The sequence below is a fragment of the Stegodyphus dumicola genome, chromosome 4, assembly GCF_044657685.1.
Source record: "Stegodyphus dumicola isolate Sdum_Otavi_A_Nest chromosome 4, ASM4465768v1".
In the NCBI taxonomy this organism is placed as follows: Eukaryota; Metazoa; Arthropoda; class Arachnida; order Araneae; family Eresidae; genus Stegodyphus; species Stegodyphus dumicola.
Window position 1 is genome coordinate 229,922,307 of NC_140771.1, and position 12,525 is coordinate 229,934,831.

Consider the following 12,525-nt stretch of genomic DNA (forward strand, 5'->3'; position numbering starts at 1 on the left):
GTCGAAATACTATCAGAATCTTGTCAAGCGAGCTTCTGAATGTAAACAAAGAACACCCCGTCTGGTGACCCAAGCTTCAAAGCAGTGCTTCACTTCTAGCTCGGAATGGCCCCTCCTCCCTTTCCTACCTCCATGAAACACTCAGTGGGTGATTGTGAGCCGTAAACTTGTACTATGACCTTGAATTTTTACTCATTTTATTATCTGTGTATGAGATATACACATATTCAGTTTCATCAAAAACAACCACTTCGTTCATGGTGCTTCGATGTTTTTGCAAAAGAGTATATATTGATTGTATTGCATATTTATTTATTATTTTAATGCATTATTTGCTATTTACTTACCTTAATGCCATTAAATACTCGTTTTCAATGGAATTTTCTTAATTGACTGATTCTCTTGATTTATTCCAAAAGTACCAAATTAGAAGCATCAAAGGAATTCAAGAAAAATAAGAGCATGAAAATAAATGAACTAGCAACCATAAAGCTCTTAATTTTAGGCGCAGTTTCTGCGCAAATAGTTAAAAGTCTTTAATAAAATTTCTTCCTATGCATGCTTTAAGAAGCTGCTAGGTTTGCTACAAGGGCGCTGATAATTGTAACACAGGTAAAGAAGAATAGCACAAGTTGTAAGGGGTAAAAAACTTTATTTGACGTTAAGAAACCTGCTCAACTTGAATATCAAAAGATAAAGATTGTTAGTTTTAAAAATATTAAAGGTAATCCGAAGATAAATGATTAAAATAATTATAGTAGCAAGCGTTCTGTGAGACGTATTATGATTTTAACGTCTTAGGCCAACGCGGTATAGAAAAGATTCGGATCGGCTCACCTATTCATCGGAGGTCTCCAGACTTATACTACTCTGAAAAATTTGCACCGAGTTTCAGCATGGAAACAAATGAACTCTACTACATTCTTAATTGCATGGAATAATGATGTAATAAGTTTAGTTTTAAATATTTAATTTTAAAAATGGAGACAGAAACATGTGAACGTATGCGAATAAAATTCAAATTATGTTTTATATACGAAGGAAAATTGGAAAATTAAGGTTTAAAAAATATTTAAAAATTGTTAAATCAATATATTCGGAAGCATTATGATTAAGAGGCAAAATAATATATATATTTTTTAATTTATAATTTAAGTACCTACTGTTATTGTTATTTAATGTTTTATAGAAGAACTAGGTAATATATATAATGAAACATTGCGTTTTTTTAATAGTATATTACTGTTTGGTTATGCGGTAACAAGATTCAGATAAACAATGAATATAATGAATTAGTTATTTATTACTGGAAAATCCCAGAATACGTAGCATGAGTTTAATTACGAGATGCAATCCAATTCAGCATTTATGTAATTTAATTTCCGGATACATGCCAGAATTAATTCGACGGTCGTCTGACAAATATTTAGAAAATATATGTGGTGTTTATTCATTTGCCTTGAGAACAGTTGATTGATCGCCATTCGTCAACCAATTTTGCAGGCAAAATGCCCATTTACATTTGGAGCATTTATATACTAAGCGTTTTACGAACAGGTAAAATACTAATTTGTTTAATGAAATGGACAGCAAACTGCCATATAAATCTTACTGCGGAAGAGTTAACTGATGTATTCAGAAGTTAATAGTTCTCCAGCTCGTGAAGCTTGCTTGCTTTTAATGATGTTGTTATATCGATTAAAGTTATGATGCTTTTACTTTATCTTTAAACTGGTTTTTGATTAAGGGGGCTCATACACCTTAAACCCCTTATGAGCTTCGAATTACGTGACTGTTGCAAGAATTGGGATATTTTATTTAATTCTAAAGCAATTACTTCCAACTTTTTACAGCTGACTACATAATATAGTTGCTTTGGAAACTAGTAACCAGAAAGTTTGTGTTGCCACAAATATTTTTGTAATTTAATCCGCTTTGTGACAAAATTTTTCGTCATTTTTCCACCTTGCGCGCATGATATTTTAAAAATGGCTAATGGTACATACTTGACATTCGATGGAATTCTTTATATGGGCACTATTTTCTAACTGAACCAAAAATCTGATGAATATTTTAATATTAGAAAATTTTATGCACGGAAACATTACAGATTTTTTTAATAAAATACATTTTATAAACTCGACTCCAAATAAAATAAAAAATTAACATGAAATTCACAGTTTTTTTGGTTTACAGTAGTTTCCAAATGTTATAAAAGCTATATATAAACTATGGAATTGAATAATACAACAGATAATTTTAAACTGTGCGCGCAAGGTGGAAACATGACGAACATTTTTTGTCTCAAAACGGATTAAATTATAAAAATATTTGTGGCAACACAAACTTTCTGATTACGATTTCAGAAAGCAGCTATATTATGTAGTAAGCTAAAAAAAGTTGGAAATAATTGCTTTTAAAATAAATAAGTTATTCCAATTCTTGCAACAGTCACATATTCGAAGATCATAAGGCGTTTAAGGTGTATAAGCCCCCTTAAATGAAACTTCAATTTTCAATGCACGATCAAAATTCGCATTTTGAAACTTCAACTTTCAAACGTTCTTTAAGAAACTAAGCACATTATTATTATTTACCTAATGAAGTATTCTTGGTATAATGCACTCTCGGATTCTATCAATGCATTCTATGACGTTTATTCAAAAAATTATCATGATAATCTGAAATAAACTCTAAGTAGTTCAAAACTTATATACAAATATAAATATTAAATAAATGCTAATACAATAAGCTAATGCAAGCTAAGCTAGTACATAAGTATTGTAAAGCTAATACATAAAGTATTTTAAATCCCACATAAATTAAAAAGAATGTATATAGTGTTAAATATAAACATATAAATAGAACGCACAATAAAATATCAATTTAAAAACAACATTCGACGAGTTAAACGCGTTAATATGATTTGATTAAGTCAGATGAACCGAATTTCCTTCCCGGAGGAATTTTAATCTGAAACAATCGCTACCGTACCCTAAATTAAATCGTTTCGTTACACTGTAATTTTAATCCGAATCAGGCTAAATTTGAGATCAACAGTTAATTAACTCAGAAATCACTGCCCCAGTTTACATTTATATTACTAGCACAATGCTTCTTAATCTCTTAGCATGTTTACCTGAACAAGCAGTAAATCTAAATCAGTTAATCTCTTTCAAATGACGCACCTTACCCTGAGTTATATATACATTGTTTTTTTTTTTTTTTTTTTGTTTTGTTTTTTTTCATTTGCTTGAGGGTTCTCTTAGTGATGCCCTTTCAAAGATAAGAAAGTAATTAACATTAACATGATCAAATATGAATAGTATGATAATTAAAACTTACGCATATTCATGTATTAAAATAGGACTAGCGGGTTACAGCCGAAGCAATATTTATAAGTTCTATATACTGAAGAACTAAAAATAAAATGAACTATTAATTAAACGTACTGTACACCAAGTTACTAACTATGACCAAAGCAAAATTTATGAGTTCTATGTACACCTGAAAACAAAGTGCATAAAAGCATTTCACTATGAATGAAGCCAGTTCATTCTTTTCAATCAACAACCAATTCGTAAATATTTTTTGTTGCCAAACCAGGAAACAACAACATTGGACACTTCAGGTTAATACGTATACGTATGACGTCATGATTAAAATTTAATGCAATGTAACAACTCTTTCTTAATATGAATAAAATAATTAACATGGTAGTAACATACCATGTTAACTATCTTAATCTGAAACAAAACAGTTGCCAACAGCAGCTATTTATTTAAATGCAGATATTAACGAAACATGTTCGACATGCAATGATGTCACGTGAAATAGTATGCTTTCTTCAAAAGCAGTAACATAACCTTATAAGATATTTCTCACGCCTTCTTGACATACCTTCGTGGTGTGGTGGACTGCACGCTGGGCCCGTATTCCAGAGGTCGGCGGTTCGATTTCCGGCGAAGGCGTTGCTCACTTTTTCATCTTGCCTGCTTCCAAAAATTCCTAATGGCCCTTCAACTTTATAAAATATTTAATAAAAACAAACATTAAATAATATATTTCGAGAATATTAATTTCATTCGAGAAGACTTTCGTTTGAGAAGGTTATTTTTATTTCACTAACAAAATATTAAATGTTTGAGATGGCTAATTTTATTTTATACTTTGTAAAACTTACAATTTTTACTTCCTTGTACGAATATATAGTAGAATATATAATAGAATATGTGGCAACGATCAGATAATTCTTTAAATGATATAAATTTTGTGAATTCTGAGTTATAATATGTGTACGAAGTAAAAAGAAGGTATTGTAATCGCGAAAAGCTTCAGACAACATATTTCCACTTTGACCGCTTTCGAATGCAATTTAACGATGTTTTTGCGTGATATCTGTACGTAAGGTCAGAATAAAATATCTTTTCCTTCAAAAAATTATAAAACTGCTTTAAAATGAATTCTGAAGAGAATTTTTCGTGGCGTCTGTACGAGCGTATGAACGTACGTGCGTACATACGTATCTCGCATAACTCAAAAACGAGCAGCCTCAGAACGTTGAAATTTTGTATATAGGACTGCTATAACATGTAGATGTGCAGCTCGTATTTTGGTTGCAATCGGCAGCACCAAACATATATAAATATACTTATATATATATCCACTCTGTTACCCGGCTCAGTAATCTCAGTTTCTTTGCTCTTATATGTTTGTAAATTGTACATTTTTGGCTTTAAAAATGATTGTATTATGTTGTTTTTATCTTCCGGTTAACGGTTTTATGTTTTTAGTAAAATCTGTATGCAATATTTTTAGAATTATTAACAATTTTAAAGTTGTCTAAGTGCCGCTAAGCCTTTTTTTAATGGCGGCCATTGATGTTTACATTTGAAACAGGAGACTTGTGGATGGATTTGTTGCCAATCTAGAGAAACTTAGGTTCGCAACAACAAAGATAACGTCTTCATTTATTATTGCCAATAAATCACGCTTAATCCTTTCTGGAATTTTTCGAGGAAATAAGCGTTTAAGATTTACTTCGTAATTTTTAATACAGATATTTAAAGTTTTTATGTATTTTTGCCTTGCTGCGAAGTGAGAACTCAATCAATTGAATGAGAAATACTCAATCGTCTGTGAAAAACTGTTTTTTTTTTTGTTTTGTTTGCTTAATTTCTTTTATACATCGTTTTAGCTTTATTATAGTATTTGAATAGAATATGTGGCAACGATCAGATAATTCTTTAAATGATATAAATTTTGTGAATTCTGAGTTATGATATGAACGAAATATAATACTGTTAAGTAAACCTAGCGCCAGAGTGTCGCTATGATAAACAAAGTGAAATTTAAAGAATGCATTTATTCTATTGGGGTTTATGCACTGTCGGCGAAGTAGGTTTAATTCAATCTAATAAGTTTAAATAAAATGCAAGAAAAAATACGTATAATTTAATATTCCGTATAAGGAAGTCATGTGGTGTACACATCAGATTTTTTATTAACAAACTCGACGATTTGAAACGAGCAGTGGCAACAATTTTCCAAATAAATAAGATTATTATATCCAGCTTGCGACAGTGTTGCCACTCGGAAAAATAATGACGAAAATTAGTATTTTCAGAGTTTTTAATTAATATCTGGGTTGATTAAACTATGCGTCAAGGAGAATGGTCTAACTGGCTTCTCGAGAATTTTTGGATTCAGGGAGGGGGTATATCCATTTTGAAACCAAACTCCCCGCCGTCTCGGAGGAGATAATGCCACAAACAAAAGGTTATTTATTCTTCTGTTTAAATGTTTATCTCTCTACACGCATGAAAGATAAAGCAACAACGTTTCAGAAGGAAACAAAACAGTAATAATATATATTTTGACATTTTTAGATTGAAATTCTTACACAAACATTAAATGGTAATGACAGTTATTTTTATAACTTTCCACGTTTAAAAATCAATCTTTTATTTCCTCGTGAAATAAATACACATCCAAGAAATCGAGAATAATTGAACAGGATTATGACAACAATTTGGTTTGAGATATTTTCGCGTTCCACGAAGCTGAATATTATTGTCATTTGTAAGATTCAGTTCAACCATTTGCTTTAGTTGATTGAAAATTTACGCAATTTAATTTATTAATAAGTAAATTCTACTGTATTGAATTAATTATAGTTCACATTAGAACTGCGCATTCAGGAGACTTTCCAAAGTTCTCTCACTATGTTTCATCACATTAAGTCGCCACGCCAAGAGTGAAATGGATAATGTTGCCAGCACACAATACATAATAACTTTAAAGCTAAATTTAAGAGATCTCTCACTTATTATAAATAGTCAATTTTCAGAAAGTTTCCCTTCCACAATTCATGTGATTTCTGTCTTTAAATGTTTAAGCTCATTGGCTTAATAAACTTATTTTTTCTTATTAATTTATATTTTTCATATTTAATTGATGTAGTCTAACCTTAAGTTTATGATACACTAAAATGAAAATCTTTCGAAACTATTTTAATTAATAAAAGATATTTCTAATGCCGCATAATGTGTACCTTAATGTTGAATGAATATTATGTTTAAATTTATATTTATTTTCATTCATTAATGAATATTGGGATATTTCCGGGTATTTCGAGTAGAAAGGATCCCAATCCTTACACAGTTTGGGCATGGTTTGAGTAAGAAAATGAAAAGTCTGATGCATAGATATATTGTGTAAATTAATCTACGTTTCATCAACTTACATTATATAATAAAAGGTTGGAAAACAAGTGCTTTGAAATGGACCATTCTGACGAGCTTTAAATATAAATAAAAGTTTTAAAGAGTCACCTTATATTAAGACACAATAACACGCCGAATAAATACTAATTCAGAAGTCAAACAACAAACAATATATCATTCTAGTCAAACAATAGTCAAACAATATATCATTCTTCGAATAATATATAATGATGTTGCTTGCGTACCGGCTCATAAAGATTGAATGCACACAGAGCCAATGATAGGTTGATAAAATTTATTTTATCAAAAGAAATATTTCATGGTTCTCGAACAAAAAATAGTCGTACAGCTTTCCACAGTACCACGGAGTACGATTAGTAGTTACATTTCAAATTAGTACTAAGAATGATAAAATCAATTCAATACAAAGCGCATCTAAAACGCGAAGCTCTCTCAGATATCTCAATACTCCTATTTTAATTCTGAACTAACAACTAACAATTAAGAAACTGATGCTGTCTAGGGTCTTAAACAGCTTTCTCCGGACGCCGAGAAATTTCTAACTTTCTGCTTCTCAAAATTACTGGAAAGCATATGAGGGCCGGATAAGATTACAGCTAATATAGGAATCAAATACAGATATTCAATTACAATATCCATTACAGTTATACAGGGATGGAACCAAAATGTCGCCACATATTACGACTTTTAGTAATTTCTTATCAAATTTGGCCACTACTTTGGTACAAAATTAGCAGTGATTTATTTCCGGCGGGTAATGCATATATTATGTCATTCAAATATGGCATCATAAAGGAATGTCTAACGTTTTTTAAATGATAGTAAATAAAGGAATATTCATCAAGAATTTGGTGCCAATATTGATCGGGAAATGAATTTAAATTTAAATTTCTCATCCCAGAGATTCATTCAAGGAGGATCTAAGTATGGATGATCTGTTGAAAAGAAATGCTTGCAATCAACATCAAGAAGGATTAGAGAATCTACTATGATCCATCTATGAATTTAATTTACAGTAAAGGTAATTTAGGTAAATCATTTTATCAGGTTGTACTCAATGTAGAAAATTTTGTGATGGCGTTCTCTGCTCTAGTCCTTCGCAGTAATTTCTCTAATTTGTGAAATCGGTTGAACACGTACTAATGTAAAATGGTCTAGGTGAATTTTTTTGTTTGTTGTTCTCATCATATTGAAAGCCAAAGAGAAAGTGTGGACTATTTTTCCCCACGATTGACTGTGCCTACATATCTAATTCCTTTATTTCTCGTTTTTTGAATAAATTCAAAGAAGCAAAGAAATTGTTCGTAGTATCATTTTGTTATATAGAAAAAATTCTATGTTTGTAATTTTAAATACTTTATTCCATTATAACTTAAACTTAACTGACTCACTGTGGTGCCACATAAATTAACAAAAAAAAAAAAAAAAAAAAAAAAAAATCAAAATCAAAAATCAAATATCAAATAATTCAAAACATTCAAAATCTAATTCATAATATTCATATATCATTTCGACATTCTTAAAAATATTCGTATAGTAAATCTATCAATCAATCGTATATCATATCTATCAATCAATCGTATAGTGGTATAGTACAATTTACTTTTAGGTTTGCGTTGTGAGTAACCTATGTAAAGGGAAAATCAATAACTCCAAATTCAAGTAAACTCCATGTTTCTTAAAAGCCCCCCGGCTCAAACAAATGGAGGGACATGACAGACCACAGAAACTACACTAAATTAAACAAATGAAACATAAAATACATATCAAACACATTTATTAATTTCTAGAATATTCAAACATATGATAACTAGGTAAACTGATCAGTCCCCTACAAATTAACCTTAAGATGTAAATTAACATATATATCATTTTAAATCTTATACTCATGTTAGGTGTACTAAATTTTTTTTTAACATTACATAACTCACAATTTAGGCGGTTGTACCGTATATTAATATAGTATCATTACTCGGTTACAATTTAAATACAAAAGACAGAAAAAAAATTCACTCACAGGGTGAAGTTCATACATTCAACTCCTACGCCATCATCGACTGATTAATATGGAGTGCTGATAGTTCAACAGATCGTCCTACTCATTGCGTTGACCATTCGAAGAGATCGAGAATGCCATCATCGACGGATTAATACGGAGTTTTAGAGAGTTCAACAGATCGTCCCGCGTCCAAAGTTTACTCGAGCACCACATTATTCCTGCTGTCCTTTATTCACAAAATCATCGTTAATGGAGGCAGACAGTTCTTGCGAATTTTAAAGATGACTTGGTTGCAACACCATTGAAGCTGTCCTTACAATAAATAAATTCCAGAGCATGGAATGATGAAAAAAAAACGACGCAGCTGGCACAGGCAGAATAAACAGCAATGCACACCTTAGAAGGGTCCTACACGAGTCTCTTTCATTCTGGAAGCCCCGAAACTCACCATAAGCGTAGAGCACCTTTGGAACAAAATCTAATTAGGAAGTCAAAGCCGGTAAAAACAGGAATACCGCATCAGGATGTCAGGATCACCAAGAGAATCTGCCGAACAATTCTTGGGATAAGAGAAATCGAAATTCTTCTGCTGAGCTCTATGCCTTATACCAACGCAAATTCTCGCCAGCTAAAAGCCGAGAGAAAAATCATACCCTTTGCCGGCTGTTAAGGCTAAGGGTCAAGCCCCCGCTTTTTCTCCTCTTACTCTTCTTGAAAATCAGAATCAGAAAACAGAATGAACTCTAGCCTGGTGCAAGCACCCAGGAAAACTCGGTTTCTCCACCTCTGTGAGTTCATAGGCTTTCAAAAAAACATAAAATTAAATCTTACCAATCCCGGAATTTTAAGTTATCTAAATTGAGAAAATGACACACCCATGACGAATCAAACACCAGAAAATCTGACAATGCAATCCGAAAAACATCTGCACTCATAACGTGAGAAAAGAAATAGACCCCCCAACTAACAAGTGAAACTAAGCTTTTACGAAATTCCAGTTACCAGCCACCCCCACTGTCTTGAAGTAATAAAACTGCAAACTTACAAAGCGACAAGAAAACAACTTCCGTTTCACACGCATGAGCTAAAAGGGCGACATTGTTAGTGAAAAGGCCATAAACCAGATGTGTGTCCTCGCAACCGTCTCTCGCCTTTGTTACAATTCCTACTCAAGAACAACAAGTTAAATAACACCTTAAGAGCCTAAGAATACTTCTTTTTCCAGATTAAAATACACATGAATACAAATAAAAATATTAGAATAATAATAATTTAAAACACATATTAATAATTTAAATTCGCTACATAACAATTTCTTGTGCTGCTATAAAAGGACACCAGCAACCAATAATGGCATGAAGCAGTTTCGTGTTTCCTTTTAATCCTTTTCTGAATAAAGGCACCATTTCACTAAAACATTGTGTTTTTATATTAGCTAAAATCAAGCTTTTATGCCAAATTTATCCAAATTTTTCAAGCATATAGTAAATAAAGAGTCATAAATTTGTAGGATGTATTCGCACGTATTTCGCGAATATTAATATCCTAGACAGAAATTAAATTGAAAAAAACAATGTTTCAATCACATTCCTTAGCTGAGCTTTATAGTGGTTACGGAGTCAAGAGGAAGGAGAAAATTGATTTGAAACAAACGCATTCTAAACCAGCAAGCTACATTATTGCACACTCTCAACAATTTCGCAAATCATCCTTATTTATTACTTATTTTATAGATAGGTAACTTCTTATTTAATATTTCTTAATTTCTAGCTTTATTATGAATTTGTTTTCATTATTACAAAATTGCAGCAATTTTTACAACTGTTAAGTCACAACTACTTGAAGTAATTGCTGCAATTTTGTAATATACAAACATTACATGTCACATGAAAAGGGGGACTACATTTTCGGACCTCAGTGGAACATTTAACCCAATCTCAAATGTTCAGCAAATGTAATGTTTTCATCTATTTGTGATACAACAAACAATCTCAATAAAGTATTCTCTATCTCTGAATAAAGAGCAAAGGGATTAGTTTCAGTGTGATCTTTGCGATCTTGTTGACTTCAAGTGAAATCCCAAGTATTTCATCATTTGCAAAAATCTGCCACTATACATTGTTTTGCTGAAGAACTTTAGGCCCCAAGAGTTTGACCTTAATTAAGTCGATTTAACAGCCAAAATGCCACGAGTATGTACAATTGAGAAATAATATCCTCAAGCTCATCAAGTTTTAAGCTAAAATTTAGATTTGGACGTACCTCAGCTTCTGTGCATTGCTCCATAAGATCCAATATTTGTTAAAAGAGCTCCATGATCTAATTATATCCCCATCATTTATTTTTCTCTTCGCAAAAGTAGCTGGCCCACCTTCTTTTCTCAAGGCATTTCGAAATCTTCCAAGTGCGTTTGATGAAACTAGTTCCTTTTTCCACAGTGTGCCATGGTTTAATATATCTTTGTCTTTTGATTGATTTTATTCATTTACAAAATATTTATCTTCGCTTGCTTATTGGATTATGGTCCTTTGTCGGCTTTTCGAACCACAACTACTTCCTTGACTAAATTAGTGTTCAAGTCTAGATCCCTTGCCTTGGCAACTTTCTTTCGTTAGAATTTCATTTTTTAAATCGATACAATACAGTAACGATGAAGGAATGCTTTGTTCTTTCTCAAAACCAGACGGAGAAATTTTATGGCACTTTACTTCTTAAGGGATAATAAAACCATAATTTGATGAATCGTATTTCCCATCTTCATCAGAAAAAACAGATTAAATTTCTATATTCAATTTTCATAAGAACTAATTTCCAAACTGGACCCGAACAATTCATTTAAACTTTTACCGTTTCCTCTTTTGATAGACAATTTTCTCGACTTTATTAATTCTCACAGAGAATAATTTGTTGATTAGAAAATGTTGTCAGAAGCCTCAAACAATCGCAAACAAAATGGAGAGAGCAATGTGATGCAGAACAAGGGGGAAAAAAACCTGCTGAAACATTCAGGCAGACAAAAAAGACGAAATTAGTTTCGGATATTTCTTGTTTTCGAAGGAAAGCCTCATTTCAAAAGGAAAACTTGAACAAATGGTGTCAATATGCTGCTACACCAAGCCGTGTTAGCTTTCTTCTAAACAGGAAGGTGGACAGTGAAAATGACCTCTAGTAGTAATTCAAGATGGGTGTGTATACGTATAAAATAATCATTCAAACAGGTCAAATAAATTATTTTGTCATCTTGGTATGCATTTAGGAAAAGCAAAAAAATATATATATCAAAATTTTTAAAAATAAAATTAAGACAATACGAACAATTTCTTTCGTTCGCGTTCAAAATGATCACTTACTTAATTTGAGTGGTAAGGTATATGGTGATAAGACGACTAGGTAATGATAGGATTTGGCAATTCAGTAAAATGCTTTCTTGTATGTATTTGCCCATTGTGAAAAAAATAAAAATCCCGCTACACCTAGAAAACCGGAGCACGCTGCATGCTGCAATATTTTGCGCATTGCGTTGTCCTATTACATTTTTAGAAATATTAAACTAATGTTTCAATGAAAAATTATATCCTGCGTAAATTACGTTTTTCACATCAAATTTTTCAAGAGTTTTGTCATTATTTTTTTAATAATTCCTTAATATAAAATAACTATTTTATTTCCACAACCCTCATATGTTTAAAGAGCGCATTTTTATTACATAAATTGTTAAAAAGATAAAAATTATGCAACCAACGTTCGTCTCGATTAAATTTTGATGTCTCTGCTTATCTT